We start from the raw sequence: 14,967 nt of genomic DNA on the forward strand, positions 1-14,967 counted from the left end.
TTTAGATTGGTAGTCTTCAAATACTAGTAAACCATTTCTTCTTGTTATGTATGTACATAGCTAGGTGCTAGATACAATGACATACCCAATTGGATACTCAAAACCATCATCATCTACTTTATGACATAACACTTTTTTTCTTAGGTTTCACACATCTAGTTAGAAAATACTCATTATGTTCAACATCACCATCATTAGGTGCAATTTAACAACATAAAAAGTTGTACAAGATAAGATAAAGTACATAAATAATAATGACATGTGTACATAAATAAATAATAGATTAATGATATATAGTTAAAATATAAGTGACATGTACATAAAAATATATAAATTGAAGCATGGTCACAAAAAAATTTAATAAAATTATCCATACTTGGTTGTATGAGGTTTGAAATACAACCATACTCTTTTGATGAAAATGTAGCATTTGGGCCTTCATTTACCATATCATCTTGAAAATTTGTATTAGTAGGCACTAATAATTTATGTTGCCAATATTGCACCCATTTTGTATTCTTGCATACTTCCCATTCACCTACAAGAAAAAGCTAACAAAAGTAAGCAAGTTCCCTAGTCCATATAGTCTAAGTGTTAGAATCTAAACTCCTAAATGAATTTCATTTAGCTGACCCTCTAATTGTCTCATAGTCATATCTTGAAAGGATATTCTTCTCTTCAACTAGGAAAAAGAAATGTCTGATTGTAGAGTTCTGACTTGATCTTGTGTATAAATATTTTTTACAACATTCCACAATTTCAAATGCATTTTTGAATTTGGCTTTTTACTCAAATTTTAATTTCTCTTAGCAAACGGCTGTCTTCATGCATGCACAAACACCATCATGTTCTCCTTTATCATATCCAACATAAAAAAAATCAAAAAATGTTGGATATTAGTTTGCCTATGTGTCCTACTCAGCCAATAGAAAATTCTATTATTCTTGAATTGTGTCATACAATTATTTGACTTGTTGGTCAACTTAATACCTTAGTAATGAAAGATTGGAATTCCTTCCACAATGGTTAGACAATATCATGTGTTTTACTTAAAATAGTATACTGACTTCACTTATTATATCAATATAAGAGCACAAAAATTGGTGAATAGAAAGTATATGCTCTAATTCTTCTTTAAGTCATTACAACTAAAGAAAAGACAATGTTGAAGGAAACCTATGCTAGAAACTAAAATGTCAACTTAACTTAAAGATTAAGATAATACTGCAAATGGAAAACCTATCTATGCATCTATGCTATAGGAACAATTCACTAACTCTATTTTCAATGGTTGTAGGAGAAACAAAGTTCTACCTTACTTAGAAACAATAAGGAAATAAAATCTCTTCTAATGGAATAGTTCAATCACCAAGTGGGTTCCCTTGGATGAGTGAATTGAAAATACAATCAAGATGAGAGATATAATCTTAAACTGTGCATTTTATTCATTCATGGTGAAAGATTGTGGTTGATTAAAAACAAGATCGCACTGGCTACGATAAAAATAAACTTGCTCTATTATTCTTCTTGACTATGCTCAAAGCTTGAACATTCATTATTTAAAGGAAACTACAAGTACTTCCTAAATCTAAGATTACTAATTTAACGAGGATCAATTATAGACTCATAAAGTTTGAAATAGAAACAACATTACCCACGAATAAATCCTCCAAGAATATAGCAAGTTGTGCAAGCTACATTCATGCACTACAACAATAGAAGGAAAGAAATAATTTTCTCTACTTGCAAAGGTTTAGAAATCTGCTTGGCTTTGACTACTCTAGTGCTAAAATGTTGACTCTTGAATACTCAGGGAAAATAACTACAAAACAATCAATGTGGACACACCTTCGATATACATATATTTATTTTGATCACCAATATTAGAGAAAATGTGCAAAGTTCAAATTACCATCCTTGCAAATCCTATGGCTACAAGAGTAAAACTACCAAAAACATAGCATAGATAAGAAAACATTTATTAGCATGTCATACTACTTCATTATACCATTTTTTCCAATGGGTTAAAATAAATATAGCATGTTTAAACTATTCATATTCCTACTTCATGTTTTCACATATATATAACATATCCATAAAAAACCATAAGTTCATATATTCAAAACTATGAAGTCATAACTATTTGCAAGATAACTGTTTAAAAGTAAGATAAAAAGAACTTAGAATGATAGCCTTTGAAGACCCATTATTCCCCCCAACTGTGCTATTTTTGGTCCCAAGAAACCATGAAGTTTATGATTGTAGCCCAAACTCTCTAATCACCAGTTGTCCTCTCCCTTGGCACATTCTTAACATAATCAAAGTATCTATAATTTACCATGAGCCTCCTCCATCACAAAAATTTCCTTGACATGTCATGATCCTTTGCATTGTCATTCATTGCTAGTATCGGTTGTAGGAGAATGGGAGGTTGAAACCTTAATGGGAGCCAATATTGGTGCAAACTCCTTCCCAAATCGATATACTATGGAATTCTTATAGTAGCAAGAGTTAAATTTTGAGAAGAGTGGGGTTCCCTTATCTTCAGGTCATGTTGCATTTCTTACCACCTTTGTCTTGAATAAATATTTGTTGTTTCAACATCATGAGATGAATTTTGCTCCCAATCTACAAAAGCTTCCCTAGGTATACTTTATTAGATCCATTAGGGTTTCCTAGATAGAAATCCAATTTAGAAATATCTACTGAGAGTTTTGAACTTCTAGTCTCATGAGCAAAGGAGTTGTCATTTCATTCTCCCTGTATGACATATCTTGGTGTTCCTTGCTTATCTCATTCTACATCCTAGATATTACTACTCTCAATTGCACCCCTCCTACATAAAGGAGTGAGTTCTACTCTATAGCATTAGACACTCCAAAGTTATGTAGATATAATTCACTCAATAAATTCTTCAAAGGCAATGGAACAAATTGGAATGCATCATAAAGCTCATGAGGAGTTGAAATAGAGGGATTAAGTCCTTACACAATTCTTGCCAATTTAAAATTTACAAGTTGTTCTTTGAGAAAAAATGCATACACCAGTGATGGTGATTTGCATTCCGTAAGTTCAAGAATCAACCCCATGAATTGTTCAATCCTCCTCTTTAAAATTTCATTTTGGTCTTAGCTTTGCTTCAACTAATGACTTTTTCCATTAATGAAATGTTTCAATTTTTCTCTTTCCATCTTCCACTGTGCTCTTTCCCATAACAATTTTTGGAATAAATTAATGCCTAAAACATGGGTGTAGACAACTTAGGTGGTGGTAAAGGTTCTTGGTTAAAAATCTATATCCAATCAGATGCTAGATGATGAATTTTGTTTTCACTTTGTAGCATGGAGCATTCTCCTTTCCTTGTAACAAGTGTTGTCACCACATTCTCTTCCTTACTAGACTTAGTTGCACATTAGCCAGTGTGTCTAGTCCATCATGATTAAGATTTTCTATCACTTTTTCAACGATTTCTTGTCTAAATTTTGGGTAGTGCTTAGAAGGAAGGTCTTCTAAATCCTCACAAGTGTTCTGCATAACATGGTTTTATTCAAACTCTTCGTATGCTTCAAGCACTTTAGAATCCTTATCACTATCAACAAGTACATAGTTAACACTAAGGTCAACTTTGGGTTGTGGACTCTGGTTATTACACTCATTATCATTAGGTATGTTTTGTTGAAATGTTCCCTTCGAAGAGGAATCCTTCACAAACTCAAAAGACTCAAGGTTGACTATTGGTACAAAAGCTTCAATAACCCTATTACCTTTAGAAAGCCTTGCACTTCACCTCATAGGAGGTATAGATAGGCATGAAGGATTCTTTTTTTTCCTCTTACTTGCATTCACTTCTATAGTAGTTTCTTTAGGAGTTTTTTTTGAACCTTCCTCCCCTTATGAGTGTAGGGTTTTAATGATATAAATTTCACTATCAGGTTGTTGTTCTAATTTTTCCTCTTCTGGTTCCACAACTTTACTCTTTCCTTCCCTAATGGTAGACCCAATTTCTACAGGCAATGGTGTCTTGGGGGTACTAGCAACATCTCTATTTTTACTTTTATTCTTGCTAGAAATGAAGGTATCAGCTTTATAAATCCTCTTCCTTGTTGGTCTAGAATGGGAGGGAGAGGCTTCATGAACATTTTTATCCTGGGAATAACCTCGCAAAAACTAGTGGATGTTCTTTCACTTCATCCAACACCTTGGCCTCTAGGGCCAACCAATCTAGGTTCTACCTCATTTAATTGCAAAAACTCTTCCCATGTCCCAATTGATTATTTGTTTAATTCCCTTTCCATAATTAATATTATCAAAAAATGATGGGAGATAGACTAATCCTTTCTTGATTGTATTAAAGAAGCTTGCTTCTTTACAATATTAAATAGAAAATCAGGAAGATTTACCTATCTATAGTCATGCTAAAAATGAACCAAAATTTTCAAATGTAGAGCATGTAGGTACTTATAACGACCTTCACAAGTGAAGTACTAAGTGATAAATGGTCTTGGCTAGATGAACTCCAAGGAAAAAGATAATCTAGAGGTTCCCTTCTTCTTGTCTTTGTCCACTGGAGGGTTAGGATGCAAACTCAACTGTGCCCTAACCATATGTAAATCAAAATCCTTTACCCAATTTTTTCCTTCCTGGGGTAACATAGTGACTTCAGCCAGCACATCTTTTGTAAATTCAATTTTTAGCCCCTTGACCATTTCAAAGCCATTGTTAAAGGTTCTCAAAAAATGAAGAGAAACCTCTTCATCAAACCCCTTAAGATTGAGGTAGTAGTCTAACCATCCACTTCTACTAAACATCTCACAATTGGCTACATCACCTAGAAAATCCCTGTGATCAATGAGCTCATATCTCTAAAGGGCTCCACCCATTGTTATGAAAAAGAAAATCATAGTGTTACAACACTAGATGTTAAAGACAAAAACAATGATGTACAATTACTACGTGCTTCTTAAATTAAAGATTTCCAAAGCACAAGATCTCATGATTCATAATCTTTTTCTCGTGTATAGGCCTACCACCCTAAACATGTTGCTAATATATCATTAAAATTCAAGCTTCAACTTTTAATGTCTTTAATGTCCTTAATGATGCTATCATGGAAGGACAAGTCATAAAAAATGTGACAACAATCATCTCATAAAACAATAACTTTAAAGTTTACATGTGATTTGAAAATTTGGATAATGAATATCCCCCCCCCCCCCCCCCCCCCCCAACTAAGTAATGGCATGGGCCTTACTAGGATAGGATGTACAAGAGTAATAAATTCAAACAACATGAATTCCTAATAAAGAATGAATAAAATAAAATCTATACAAAGTTATGTGGCATGAACCTAGCGAGTGTTATTGGAAAAGTGTTCTGAAAAAGGTCATTTGAATTGATGGAGTGATGGGATGGAATGGAAATATGGTGAAGAGAGAGGGTGAGGTGGAGTGTATGGTAGAGAAATAACCTTCAAGAAGAAAGTGTTTATTATGGAATTCTTGAATGGAATCAAGAATTAATAGAGGTTAGGGTAGAAGACCTAGACTATTCAACTGTAGGAACAAGTATATCTTTAGTACGATGGAACTACTATAAGAACTCCTTGCAAATGACTCATTTTTTATAGATCTTAAGGTGATGCACATTGACAAGTAACTTGAATCTAATAGGATCAATAGTAGACAACTGGGCCACCCCATTTGGAAATACAAAATACAATTTCATATGGTCTGAACCAATGATTTTGAAACTTTCATAGATTGTATTGGTAATTGGAATCATTAAGGAGTATCCAATCTCCCACAATAAACATTTTATCTTTGATAAACTTATCATGCCACTATTTCTATTGATGTTGGATGAGTTCTGTATTATTTAATGCAGATTTGTGCCATTCATCAAGGCCATTTAAAATCAGAATTTAGTCTTTTTGTGCAATACTAAGTTCCATATGAAGCTCCAAAGTATTCCTTAGTGTCTTATATTCAAACTGCACAAGCATTATGATTGACCTACCATAGATGAGCTCAAAAGGAGTGAAACTTGTTATAGAATTCTAGGTGGTTCTATAAGCCCAGAGAGCTTTGAGAAGGTGTGTGGCCTAATTCTTCCTATGGTGTGCTACTATTTTGGTTAGAATGGCTTCTAGTTTCCTATTGGTAAATTCTACTTGGCCATTAGATTGTGGATGGTAAGGTGATGATTTACCATGCTGAATAGTATATTCCTCCATGAGAGCTATCATATTAGATGTAAATTGAGCTCCTTGATCATATTTCAACTCCCTAGTGGCTCCAAACAATGTATAGATGGATTCATACAAGAACTTGGCAAAATTTTATCCCTTGGATGCTTCATGGGTTTGGCCTCTACCTACTTAGTTACATAATTAGTGTAGACTAAAATATAGGATTTACCTTGGGAAGAGGGTTCAGTAGGACCTATAAAGTTTATCCCCCATTTTTCAAAGGGTGTAATGACTATCTAAGGTTGTAGGGGCATTTCATTTGATTTAGTGGTTCTCCCCATGCATTGACACTTATCACATCTCTTTGTATATCTAGTTGCATCCTTGTGTAAACTTGGCCAATAGTACCTTGTTAATATTTTAAAGGTTGTTCACTTGGCTACAAAATGAGCTCCATAGGGCTCATCATGGAATGCCCTCAAGGTATCATATGCTTCATCTTCCCTTGTGCACTAACATATTACTTGATCAAGACCAGTATAAAACATAAATCTAGAAATCCAACAATAGTTAAAGGTCTTTTCAACTACTAGCTTTCTTAAGAAGTGAACTAGCATCTATCCTATGGTTAGGTAATTCAAAATATCTACATACCATGGATTTTGTGCTGAAAACAAAAAGAGATGTTCATCTTTAAAATTGACATCTATGGCTATAGGATCATTAGGGACATTCAACCAAGAGAGAAATTCAACTACCATGTTGGCCTTGCCGAGATTATCCGCTATTGTGATGTCAAATTCTTCAATAAGTAGCAACCAACAAGCCAATCTTCTTGATATTATAGTCTTATTCATTATATAATTTATGGTAAAGTGGTTAGTATGAAAAAGTATTTCAGTTACAGTAATACAATGCCTTAACTTATTTAGTGTATAGATAACCACAGGTAGCTCCTTTTTAGTGAATGTATAGTTAAAATCTATACCTTGCAAATTTTTACTAATGAAATAAATAACATGTTCAGCTAATTTTACCTTATGACCTAGCACTACACCTATAGCGTAGTCTAAGGCATCTGTATGAATGTGGAAGGGCAGTCCCCAATTGGGACCTCTCAAAACTGGTGTTGTGGTGAGAAATTCTTTAAGTTGTAGGAAAGATGTAGCACACTCAGAGTCTTAGATAAATTCATAATTATTTTTTAACAAGTTATAAAGGGGTGCTACAAGTTGACTGAAATTCTTGGTGAATCTTCTATAATATTTGGCATGTCCAAGGAAACTTCACACATCCCTCTTGTTCTTTGGCATGGGTAAGGTATTGATGACCACAATCTTGGTTGAATCTACTTCAATGGCTTGTGATGAAATGAAATGATCTAGTACTACTCCTTCCATCATCATAAAACATTTTTCACTGTTTAGGGAAAGGTTATAGTCTTGGCATCTCTTGAGTACCATTTCTAAATTTTCTTTTTCTTCCTCAAAAATAGTCCCATAAACAGTAAAATTATTCATGTAGATCTCCATAAAGTCAAAAGATATATAAGAAAAGATACTTATGATAGCTTGTTAAAATGTGGCTAGGGCATTGCACAAGCCAAAAGGTAAAATTGAGTAGGAAAATGTTCCCCATAGGCATGTAGAGGTTATTTTTTATTGGTCCTTGAGAGCTATTTGTATTCAATTTTAACCCCTAAAACCAGCTAGAAAAGAAAAATATTTCTTGCTAGCTAGTTTGTCAAGAACTTGATCTATAAATAGAAAGGGAAAGTGGTCTTTCTTAGTGATTGAATTGAGCTCCCTATAATCTACACAAAATCTCCATTTTCCTCCCTCCTTTGGTACTATAACTAGGGGTGAGACTCATTGGCTATTAGAGATAGGGTAGATAAAACCATCACTTAATAGTTTCTATAGCTCATTTTAAACAATATCCCTCTAAACATAGTTAACTCTCCTCTGAGATTTTTAGGTAGGCTTGAAGTTAGGATTGATGTAGATCTTGTGAGTGTAGAGCATAGGATGTAATCCTTTCATTTCCATGTAGTCCCAAGAAAATGCTTTTTGATTTTCCTATAGTAAATGCAACATAATTTTTTGATGGAAAGGTGATAAGTCATTGTTTACATTCAACTCTCTTCTTGGATCAACATCCATCTTAATAACCTAATTTTCAATGAATAACTGGGCAATAGGAGAATAATCCACCTCATGGTGTAATAATGAGTGAATGAATTGGGAAGCTTCTAAATGTTGAGGTGTGTTCAAAGGTGGTAATATGGTTTCTAGGACACATTCCACTTGAGGACATGCTTCAAGCTATACTCCATACTCATTCATCATAATGGATGAAATGATCTCATCTTCTTCTTAAGAGGCTATGAATGAATCTTGACCTATCATCATTAGTTGATGGCTGGAATTGACCTCGGGATCATCATCACCCAAGTCTGTCCATATTACTTGGTTATCTAGAAATATTGGCTAAGCAAAGGAGTATAGAGTCATGTTCTTAGTATGGATACTATTAGATATTATCATCTTCTCAAACTAGCAAGCTATATAGGCATCTATAGTAGTTCACCATGGTCACCCTAAAACTATAGGATATCCACCCATGTTAGCTACTGGGAAAAGGTTAGAAAAGTCCACGAGATACTCCCGAGAATTTAAGGTGACTATCACATCTTCTATCATACCATCTGACTTGATAGTAAAACTATCAAAAAGTTAAAGTATGGTCAGTTTTTCTCTGAGGCCAATGATATGCAATTGGGACAATACCTCCTTTTTCATGACATTGATGGATGTTCCTAGGTCAACTAAACAATTTTGAACTTACATCCAATGAATGGTCATAGTAACCACATGACTCCCAGGGTCAAAATATTTAGGTATAGTTAATTTCTCCAACATTAAATCAAATAATTGTCCTAAGATATGAATAGTTTTTGGATCCTTCTTCTTTCTTCCTTTATGTTTGATACATGCTTCCTTGATGGCTTTAGTATATGAAGGAACTTCCTTAATAGAATCAAGTAATGTTATTTTTATTGTAATTTTCTTTATATGATTAAGAAAATCAATTACTACTTGGTTCTTTGTAGGCTAGCCTTGTTTCATCAACCTATGAGGAAATAGAGGCTCTTTGGCTACAAGAGAGGTCTATTGAACTAACACATCCACTTGTTTAGTTGGGGAATCTTCAACTTTGGTTATTATAGGCTTTTTGATTGAAAGAAGATTAGTTCCTAACCTTAAGTGGATATCATTTAAGGAAATAACATAGCTTTTTTGTTGTGTTGGTTTTTTGGTATTGTTAGGAATATGATCAGGCTGAACTATGAGCTGAGTCTTCTTAGGAGGAGTATTAGTGGCTACAAGAGGAGGGATTAAAAATTTCTACTAAGGTGGTTGAATTAAGGCTTGTTGACTAGGTTGGGTAATCCAATTTTGGGTTTTCTGCCAACCCTACTAAGATTGCTACCAACCTTGTTGAGGTTGTGGCCAATCTTACTAAGGTTGTTGCCAACCCTTCTGAGGTTGTTGCCAACCTTACTAGGATTTTTGCCAATTATTATTTCAACTAAATAAATTATTTTGATAATTATTCCATTCATTTTTACTATTGTGATTTTGAAGAGGATCTTGTGGCATATCTTGTCTTTGAGCCCATGAACTTCTTTCAGCAACATAGAGAACCTCTCCATTTTCATCAATGGGTTTAAACTTAGTAGGCATTGGTTGTGACTACACACTTGCAACAATATTGCATCCAAAATTCCTTTTCTTCTCCATGCAATGTGGATGGTATTCAACTAACATGGCATCAACTTCATCCTTCTACCTTCCCACCTGCATGGTATCCAATTGAATGGCTATATCATTATTGATGTCTTGTTTGAAATCAAACAACAAATTAGATAGCTCTATCTTAGATACTCCTGAACCACCATTAGACTTATGTGGTAGGTCTCTAAGTTCCCTACCTTTCTTCATAGTGGCCCTAGAATAATTCAAACATATATTATGTATATTAGTCCAATTTTAAGTGTTATCTCTTCTTTCCATAAGATCCAGAGCCTCAATACTTCCATCATTTACACCTCTTAGAAAAAGATATTTCTTTGATTCCTCATTTAGTTGGTGCTATATGTTATGCTATAGGTTGAACATAGACCAGGATACATATTCTTCCAAGGTTTCATCTTCTTTTTGGGACATTTTGAAAATGTCATCCCCTTTTAAATCTCAACCCCTGGAATATTCTTTACACTTTTTAAGAAACAAATTGCTCATTGTAGGCCAATCTGCTATAGCATTGGCACCCAACGCCATGAACCATCTTAGAGAAGCTTCCTTCAGGGTGGATGGAAAAAACTTTAGGGTCTTCAGTAATTAGGCCATAGAACTTGGGAAGTGCAGCAAAATGTACGTTCTTCAAATTTTGATTACCTTTCTAAGGAGGGATAGGAAAAGGAAAAGTAGGTTGAGGCTAAGGCTGAGCCATTCTTGGAGGAGGAATTGGTAGTGGTGGTTGATAGATAACAAGGACTAGTGGATTGTCTTGGTATTCAAGTTCAGCAAAAAGATCATTCAAATGCAATGATTCTTTAGAGGATGAGGGTATTGTTCTTAAGAAGAAAAAAATGGATTTTTAAAAGGTTCTTCTTCTTCATCATCACTGTGAGGTTCTTCAGGCTTAGGATTAAAATATCTTCCTAATTATTACAAGGAAGAAATATCCCAAGGAGGTCTCTTCTTGTATGCATGCAAAATAATGCAGAATTTAACCTAACATAATGACTTTAGTATTGAATTATATTGACACCATCCCCGACAATGATGTCAAAAATGGCTAGTTAACTTAATACCTTAGTAATCAGGGATTGGGCATCATTTCACAATGATTCTATGGTTAGACAACATCATGTGTTTCACATAATATAGTATACTAATTTCACTTAATTTATCAATCTAGGAGTGTAAACTTGGAATGGTAACTACAAAGTATATGATCTAATTCTTATTTAAGTGATTACAACTAAAGAAAAGCCTATGCTAAAGGAAAACTATATTGCTAGAAACTAAAATGACAACCTATCTATACATCTATGCTCCAGGAATAGTTCATTGATTCTTTTATCAATGCCTACAAGAGAAACAAATTTCTACCTTAGAAAAAATAGGGAAATTAAATCTATTCTATTGGAAAAGTTCACTCACCAAGTGGGCCCCCTTGGATGAGTGAACATAAAATACAATCAAGATAATATGTATAAACTTAAACTATGCATTCTATCCATTAATGGTGAAAGATTACACTAGATTAAGAAAAATATCACACTTCGTACTATGAAAATAAACTTAATCTATTCTTCTTCCTGACTATTCTCAAAGCTACAATAGTCTTTATTTAAAGGAAACTATAGATACTTCCTAAATCTAAGATCACTACATTAATGAGGATCAATTATAGACTCATATAGTTTGAAATAGAAATAACATTAACCATGAATAAATCCTCCAAGAATATAGCAAGGTGTGGAAGCTACATTCATCCGTTGCAACAATAGAAAGCAATAAATGATTTTCTTTGCTTGTGAGGGTCTAGCAAGCCGGTTGGCTTTGACTACTCCAATACTAAAATGTTGACTCTTGAATACCCATGAAAAATACCCACAATAAAATCAATTCTCACACAACCTATATATACATATATTTTTATTCATCATCAATATTAGAGAAAAGGTGTAAAGTTCAAATTACCACTCTTGCAAATCCTATGACTACGGGAGGAAAAGTACCCAAAACATAGCATAGATGAGGAAACATTTATCATGTAATACTACTTCATTATACCATTTCTATCCATGGATTCAAGAAAATATAACATCTTTAAACTATCCATATTCCTACATGTTTTTATGTATATAACATATCCATAAAAAATCATTTGTTCATATGTTTGAAACCCTAAATTCATAACCATTTGCAAGACAACTGTTTAGAAGTAAGATAAAAAGTGTTGAAAATATAAGAGGAGTAACTAAGAGGCGAGGGGTTAATTAGTTACTACTAAAATAAATCGCATATCCCTTAGATGTCAGCACACAATTACACTGAATACTATTCATGCTCTATAAACATACACAAAATATTGTAACTTGGTAAATGTTGAATGTGTAAACTTAGCAGATCTTAGGATATTTTCAATGATTACCTAATCTTAATGCAATCATGAAACAAATAACATCAAAAATATATGACACCAGGAATTAATGTGGAAACCTAATATGGAAAAAACCACTAATTGTAACTAGTCACTATTTTTCACTCTTCTAAAGTGAGCCTTGTTAGGTTCCAACCCTACTAAAGGTTAAAAAACACACTATTAGGTGTGACCCTGTTAAAGGATTTAATCACCCTATTAGGAGTGGCCTTGTAAGAGGTCTTGAAAAAATTCAATAGAATTGCCACCTTGATAGAGGATTTACAAATGGCTATTAAATCAACTGTATTAAGAGATTTTAGATCAGTACTACAATGGTTAGAGAGTAACAATGAAATGACCTAATTGAGATGCAATTGAATTATTGATTATAGATATCTATTCTAGCTTATACTTGATCCTTCTTGATCAAATAATTTTTTTCTGCTCCACAAGGATATTATGCTTATCCTTCAATTTTTCTTCTATTCTTCATCTCTTTCCATGCATTCAATACAACTTCACACTTTGAAAACACAACTTGACCTTTTACCTATACCTTCTAAATTGTCAAGTTGGCTCAAATATAAGTTAGAATAACTAATATTCATCATCATAGTCATCTAGAACCAATAGATAAAACATTAAGCTTCACATACCAAAATAAGAAAATCCTTCATTAGCTAGCCCTGCTCGATAAAAACTAATTCTGAAGTGATTTCCTGTTTTAACCAAAAAATGCTTGGTTAACACTACAAACTTGCAAAAATCCTTCTGTATCCAAGTGAACTTGGTTAACACTAACTCTATTAAATTTTACTTCATTAAATGAGTGAGCTTGATTAACACTCTTTTCCTACATAAATTTCTTCGATGCTCGAGTGAGCTTGGTAGACACTATCTTTTGTGTTGGGAAAACTTAGGAATGCTCGGTAGATAAGAAAAATTGTCTTCACTAACCAAGTGAGCTTGACATGCATTGATTTTCAACTAATATGACATTTGTGTAACATCAAAGATAATACAAAATTAATCAATTGTATCCAACAAAAAGAACTTAGAATGATGGCCTTTTGGATGCCCATCATTGACCATATCCAATGTTGTATCATCTAAATTTATCTCTCTCTTAAATTATCATAAAAAACCTTAAAACAAAAATGGAAAAACTTAGATGAATGAAGTTTATTAAATATCATATAAAAATGGTACCCTCTCAATGTTTTTTGATCTTTCTTTCTACTATCAAGTGCATTCCTATAAACTATATGAATAAAACTTGTTACTTGCATTGTATTGTTATATTGTGCTTGTACCTCATCTTGGGGTACAAGTGTGTATTTCTTTACAAAGTCAACAAGTAAAAGTATAGCACCAATTGGAAATATATTCTTAAGTATGTAAGATTTCCATCAAGCCATCTAGCATAATGAAAGTATTTAACATATTTTGGTATGGTCACAATCTTAAACTCATCCATAAATGCATGAAAACTAACCTTATCTATAACTAGATCACACCTTCCAATCTTCCCATCCTTCAATGAATATTCAATAATTTTGAATCTTTTTACACCAACTAATTGTTGTCCAAAATTACTCAAAGAATTTTCATGCAAACATTCATATAACAAAGCAAGATTGCCACACATATCATATTTACCAGAAAGACATCCACTAGAAAGAAAATATTTCTCATTAGGTGGCTTACAAAAAATCTTGATATGAAATCCTTTATAGTTTGAGGTTGTATTTTTATACCACATTGCCGCAACATTTCTTTACTATGCATTGTACTATGTATAGATCAGAATACATCATAATGGTAACAAAATTGAAAATGAGTTTTACAAAAAATGTACTTATTTCCTTGTTAATCCTTACATACCATGGTTTACACTTTTCAAAAGATCTTTGACTAATGGTAATAGTTAACACCTTATCATGTAAAAAAATTCTAAACAATTTAGTTTGATTTATATTCAAAAGGTATTTAGGATGTAGATCACATAATCTTGAGCTGACTCTTAATTTTAGAACATCTATTGAATTAGGTGGTACCCTTGTATTATCATCCAAAAAAAATTCAACAAAACTTTTGACTTCATGAGTAAGTTTCATATCATATCTTGGGAGTGTGCCACTAGAAGTCCACAAACTATTTGTTGGATCACATTCAAATTTAACCCTTCTCTTTACAAATTTTTCTAAAGTTTTACTACTCACATTAAGATATCCACTTATGTTACTAATTAATATTTTGTTAGTAGTTGACTAAATGTTAACTAAAGCTATTGTTATTACTTGTCCTATTGCATTCTTATCCTTAAAGTGACTTCTCTTTTAGATAACATTAAAGGCACTAGCAACAATGGATACAATTGTTTTAAAGACTCATTTTTATTCTTGGGTTTTCCATACATACCTAACCTTTTCATTACTTTTCACATTTTGGACATTTTCATTAGTTGTAACATCAACTGGCATTGAAACCCAAATTTCTTATTATAAAAAAATTGTCTAAATAACCTATTAGTATGTGTCCTAATTTGTCTCCACAAAACC

Source organism: Cupressus sempervirens, chromosome 3 (genome assembly GCF_028749045.1).
Source record: "Cupressus sempervirens isolate cs-2001-9-10 chromosome 3, ASM2874904v1, whole genome shotgun sequence".
In the NCBI taxonomy this organism is placed as follows: Eukaryota; Viridiplantae; Streptophyta; class Pinopsida; order Cupressales; family Cupressaceae; genus Cupressus; species Cupressus sempervirens.